This window comes from Phragmites australis, chromosome 11 (assembly GCF_958298935.1).
Source record: "Phragmites australis chromosome 11, lpPhrAust1.1, whole genome shotgun sequence".
Taxonomy (NCBI): domain Eukaryota; kingdom Viridiplantae; phylum Streptophyta; class Magnoliopsida; order Poales; family Poaceae; genus Phragmites; species Phragmites australis.
In genome coordinates, this window is record NC_084931.1 from 5,112,897 (window position 1) to 5,119,406 (window position 6,510).

Consider the following 6,510-nt stretch of genomic DNA (forward strand, 5'->3'; position numbering starts at 1 on the left):
TGAGAAGAAGATAGACGGGCTAGCTCATCGGCTAGGAAGTTGTCCTTGTGAGGGACATGTTTGACCTCAAAGCCAATGAAGCGTCGCTCTAGTTTTCTCACTTCAGCGATGTATGCCGCCATCGTTGGGTCAGAGCACTAAAACTCCTTTTGCACCTAGTTTACAACTAGTAGCGAGTCCCCTATCGCTAATAATCGTTTAATCCCAAGTGTGGAGGCTGCTCGCATTCCGAACAAGAGGCCCTCATATTCAACAGTGTTATTAGTGGCTGGAAAATACAATTGAATGACGTACCTGAGGATGTCACCAGTGGGTGAGGTCAGAACCACCCCAGCTCCAGCTCCCTTCAGTGTGAACGACCCGTCAAAATACAAGGTCCAGTGCTCGTCTGCCTCCGGTCGCTGTACCTGCTCGGGCTCAGAGGACGACCACTCGGCTACGAAATCGGTCAGCACCTGGGACTTGATAGAAGTTCGGGGGACGAACTGAAGGTCGAATCCCCCAAGCTCTACTGCCCACTTTGCTTTTCTCCCTGTTGAATCTCTATTATGAAGAATTTCCCTAATTGGGAATGAGGAGATCACCTTGATTTTGTGAGCCTGGAAGTAGTGTCTGAGCTTGCGAGAGGCTATCATGATGGCATACAGCAGTTTCTGAGCCTGTGGGTATTGAGCCTTGGCATCATGTAAGACCTCACTGACGTAGTATCGGTCGCTGGAGGCCCTCTCGCTCGGTGATTAGGACCGCGCTTGCGACCTATGGTGTCGCGGCAACATAGAGCAAGAGTTTCTCATTGGGCCGAGGCGTGGTTAGTACGGGAGGGGTGGAGAGGTACCTTTTGAGTTCTTGGAATGCTGTTTCCACATCTGATGTCGACAAGAATCGATCGTTTTTCTTCAAGAGTTTGAAGAGTGGCAGTCCCCTTTCTCCCAGCCTTGAGATGAACCTGCTCAGGGTAGCAATGCATCCTGTTAGTTTCTGGACTTTCTTTAACCTGGTTGATGGCCGCATCTGGTCAATGGCTCTGTTCTTGTCGGGGTTTGCCTCAATCTCTTGATGAGATATGAGGAACCCCAACAGCTTTTCGGACGGAACCCCGAACGTATACTTCTCTGGGTTCAGCTTCATATGGTACTTTCAGATATTATCAAATGTTTGTTGGAGGTCGGCGACTAGGTCTATTTTTATCTGACTCTTGACGACCACATCGTCCACGTATGCCTCGACGTTCCTACCGAGTTGTGGTTGGAGAATGAGTTGAATGCATAGTTGGTAAGTGGCGCTGGTGCTTTTCAAGCCAAAAGGTATTTTTATACAACAAAAGACCTTGAAGGGCGTGACAAAAGCCGTTTTCTCTTCATCCCCTCTACACATGCTAATTTGATGGTACCCTGATCGGTCATCTAAGAAGAATAACAGGTCGCTACCGACAGTTGAGTCAACTACCTGGTCGATTCGGGGAAGGGGAAAAAGATCTTTCGGGCATGCTTTGTTTAGGTCGGTGAAGTCGACGCACATCCTCCACCTACCATTTTGCTTTCGGACCATGACTAGGTTATCCAGCCATTCCGGGTGCTGTACCTCCCGGATGAAGCCTGCCTCGAGGAGCTTGTCGATCTCCTGTCGAAGTGCTTCCTTCCAGTCGACCGTGAACCGGCGCGCCTTTTGCCTGACGGGTTGTGCATCCGACCGTACGGATAGCTTATGCTCGATCACATCCTTGGGGACTCTGGGCATATCAGATGGACCCCATGAAAAGATGTCCGCGTTTGCCTGGAGGAAGGTGATGAGCGTGAGTTACTATTTGGGGTCCAGTGAGGCCCCAATCTAGACGGTCCTGGTCAGGTCGGTGTCGTATAGGCTTACTTCTTTGAGTCGATTGTCTGGGCTGGCAACGACCTGGATTTTTATCGGCTGTTTGCTGGGCTCGGCAGTCTCGGGCTGTGACCCAGGAGTTAGCTCGACCATGTCGAGGCTCCTCTTATCGCAGTGTAGGGCTGTATTGGCGTTGCCGACAATGGTGATGGCCTCTGTTGGCCCAGGGATCTTGATCGTCTGGTACGCGTAGTCAGCGATCGCCATGAACTAGGCCATTGCCGGTCACCCGAGGATTGCGTTATACGGAATCCCGAAGTTGGCCACATCAAAGAGGATCATTTCGGTCCTGAAGTCGTCCGGCGAGCTGAAGGTGACCGGTAGCTCAATTCGTACTAGCGGTTTGGCCGAGGAGCCCGGGGTGATTCTGAAGAAAGGTGGGGAGGGCTTTAAAGAGCTTCTCGGAATTTGCAAGGCGTCCAGTGCGTCGGTGAAGAGAAGGTTGATCGAGCATCCACCGTCGATGAGCACGCGGCCTAGCCAGATGTTTTGTACCGTGGGTTCAACCACGATGGTGTAGCGACCAGGGCGCCTGATGTATGCCGGATGGTCGGCCTGGATGAAGGTGAGCGGGACCTCCGACCACTTGAGGCGCAGGCTCGGGTCTGATGCGATTGCCCATACTTCCCGGACCACCGATTTGTACTCCCTATTGGAGGAATACGCCGCGGCACCTCCGAAGATGTGATACTGATTTGTAATCCCTGGGCTCAAAGCCGGGGGTTCACCACTAGCGTTTGAGGTGTGGGGCCCTCCAGCGCCCTCTACGGAATGGGCCGCCATGCAGACCTCACATTGGGTCTCGGAGCTCCCTGATTCCGGCTCGGTGTCCCATGCCAGGAGTACACCTGGTTCGTCCGGGTGGTATCCCATGACGAATACGTCGCGGCAGCCGGGGTCCTCGGAGCGGGACTCAGCGGTTGCCGTGGATTCGACCATGGGTAGCCTGATCAAGTTTTCTCAAACTTACTGAAACGACAAAAGCGCGCCCCCTACTTGGCGCACCAAATGTCGAGGGTAAATCCCTGACAATGATTTCAGGGTGTGTTGGTGGGTGCGTGAATGGCGTTTTAGGGAGAGAATGTGTCTATTCGTGTAAACGAAGGATTTTGGGACACTAGGGGTTATACAGGTTCAGGTCTCTCAGAGGATAACAACCATACGTCATATTTTTCTGTGTTATAGTAGATCTTATTTGGTTATAACAGTGTTCTAGAGAATTGCCAGAACTGATTTGCCGTGGCTTTATAATGTGGACTTCATCCCTTTATATAGTAGGGAGAGGGACAAGTAACATGCCAGTTCTACACAGATGACCTCTGCTCATTCTAATATCTATCTCAGATCATTATTACGGAGTACCGGGCACGTAACTTTGCTCTCATAGCATTGTACATCGTGCAGCCGTGCGCTGTCTTTGCCCAGCCTGTAAAACCTTATCCTGTTGCACTTAATGCGACAGGACAGAACGGTGCACTCATGCACCGTCCCCGTCTGCTTGCCTCTGCGCGCCGTCCTCGTCCACTTGCCTCTGCGCGCCGTTCTCGCCCACTTGCCTCTGCTGAATGGCTGATAACATCCTATTTGTCATGCGGCACTGCGCTAGCCTGTAGAGTCTCACACCGTAGCTTTTAAGGCTACAGGACAGGACATGCCCCCTGCACCGCCCACAACCTTATCCATCGGGGCTGGTGCTTGGTGAAGAGGATTGCTCGGGCAAGTGTCCAATCAGGTCCTGCGACAAGGGGGGCTAGTCATGGGTTTATATGAAGATGCGGCGAGATTGGTCACTGGACGCTTTGCACCGGTCAGGGTAGCTCATCGAGCGACTAGATTTTTTAGGAGTTTGTGCCCTACGTGGGTCCACTTAGCCGGGGTACCCCTTTACTTGGTACACCGACAACCTTCTAGCTGAAGAACTCTAGTCATGGCCGAAACAACATTACTACCGACTTTCTTTATTTCAGGGCCTACTTCTTTACCTACTGATTTTATACCTAGCACAAGTTCTACAGTTTTTTCTCTCAGTGGTATGAAATCACCGTTGCCTAACTCTAGAGTCATTGTGTCAGTGTCAACACGACTAAGCAACCAGAATGAAAACTGACGGTCAACCAACAAGATCTTGGGTATCTTGAGTGCTTCATGTACTGTTTTAGAGGAAGAATGAGCGAGTATGCGGAAGGATCGTCACATTGGGGCTTCCTCTTGATCTTGGTCCTCCACAACGAGCATGGAATCGAAGCGGTACCTCTTCCCTTCCTTGGATGATGCTAGTGACGACGCAAAGTTGCGAGCACTACGACGGAGGGAAGGAAAGTTTGCCTCACAATTATGTACTACCCTATATATACTCAAATTTAAAAATCGCTTAGACCTAGCGGCCAAAGAAGTGGATGGTCACCACTAATCCAGAACATTCCTATATTCAAATTTGGTCACCGAGCACTAAAATGTGTTAGATTATTTTCACTTGATGTGTTTCTCGAAGTGTGGAGAACTACTTATCTCAGCTGAACAGTTGCTGAGGTGATATGCATTTGAAAACAAACTTTTGGTATTCATTACGTAAATAAGCATGACTCATGATACTGCACAATTACACTAGTCCCTACACATTTACCTTGCATTGTCTGATCAAAGAAGCACCAGTTTTCAACGTACACAAGTCTGTGGACATTTCTTATACATCATAACCAACCGTGCTAATTACATGTGTACGAAACATCCCCGATTAATCTACATCCATAAGTGCGCACAAAAATTACATACCCCACATCTATGTGGTACATGTTTGTCATACAGCAAAAAGTGTCCCTATCAACAGGTTCAACAGTATTTAGATCCTCACTCTAGTGAACCTGTGACTTAGTACCTGATGACAGGGATGACAAAAAAAAGATAGTATCCCCTCATGCTAAGTTCGACTACCATCCTTCATTCAGGGTATATCTTACAACAAAATGACCCTATTGAAACTATATATACTGGTCGATGTTCCTTGCATCCAGATTTGATATTAGGCAGTTATATAAAGGATACTCTTCAGGTGGTGGCCCTGAACATGAACTTTGGTTGTCTCCCTTCAGCATGCACCTACTGTTGGTTACCTCTTGATTGGTAGCACGTTGATGAACAATGCCACTTTTAGTGTTTTGTTCCGCTGTGGTTTGCTTCGCTATATATACTCTGCTTCGCTTCCTATGTTGCTCATAAGGTGGCTTGTCACGCGTGCTAGTTGGCCTACCTCGTTTTTTAACCTTCTCGGGAGCTTGGATGCAGTGTGTAGTGCATTGAGTGTGATTTCCTTCCATGGCCTTGATGGACACAGTAACAAGAGAGTTCTCACTAGCTAACTGGCCAACAAGACTGTGTCCATCTTTCACAAGTGATACTTCCTTGAGCTCAGCCTTTGCTTGCAGGAGATACTTCGTAGCTATTTCATAAGCTTGTAGGTTGGAATCACCAAAGTCTACAACCTCTAATGCAGCTTGGTACATAGAGGAATGCCTGAAAGTTTGAGATTGCAAGGCACATTTGTCCATCTGGTAATGTTGTAGATGTGGAGGTAGGATGTCTCTTGCATTCAAGGTCCACCTCTTTACAATGTGCTTATTTGGAATCCTTTGAACCCCGAATTGTAGCATAACCTATACAAAAAAAGCAATAATGATTATGTCCATGATGGATATGAAGACAATATGGTGAACCCATAAACAGACATAAAATTACCCTTATAATATGATAGCATATCATACCCATGTGCTCTGCAAGACCACACTCACATATGTATTGCTCACCATGATCAATGATATCTATTTCAAACTCAACTTTTTCCTATTTCTCTCATTTGTCACTCCTCTCGTGTTTTACAATGTATTTGATGTTGGGGACAAGTTTCACTGCAACAAAGTTACCAGATTCAAAAATAAGCTCGCAAAACTTTTCATACATTTTTCGAGTGTATACTTGTGCAGCGTGCCACTCGATTAGAAGGTTGTGCACAATTGGCTTTCTGGCCTGCATTGTAATTACTGATAGTACAATAGATTAAGAACAAAGAACTATATCAACTTTCAAAGACACGTTCATTAGAAAGGATTTTCTCTGTGAAGGTAACCGTACCAGCTTTGAATGTTGTTCTTCGTAACTCTCGCTTGCTTCACGGTCAAATTGCAGCTGATGGTACATCTCCACAAAATTATGTATTGGGCAAGATGGCCCAACATATCACTTCATCATGTTGTTGGCACTCTCACTACATTGTGTGCTTGTTTGCTTTGCACAGAATTTTCCCTTAAAGAATGGTTTTGCCCATCACTCCCTTGATTGAAAAATTTGTTCCAAGAAAGGATTTTTGTGGAGTTTATATTTATTCAACAGCTCGGTCCAGCCACCCTCAAATTCCTTGACAGTTAGCATGCTATTTATAAGCTTGTGGAAATCTTGCTTGAACCCACTCCTTTTTGAATAAATATTCCCAAGGTGCTCTTTTGCTTTCCATAGGATGTGCCACTTGCACCATATTTGTGTCATGTTTGGCAGCACTTCATTTATGGCCACTTCCATAGCTCTGCTATGATCTAATGAATAATATCAATAAAACTATTACACACTTTGAATAAATAGATTACT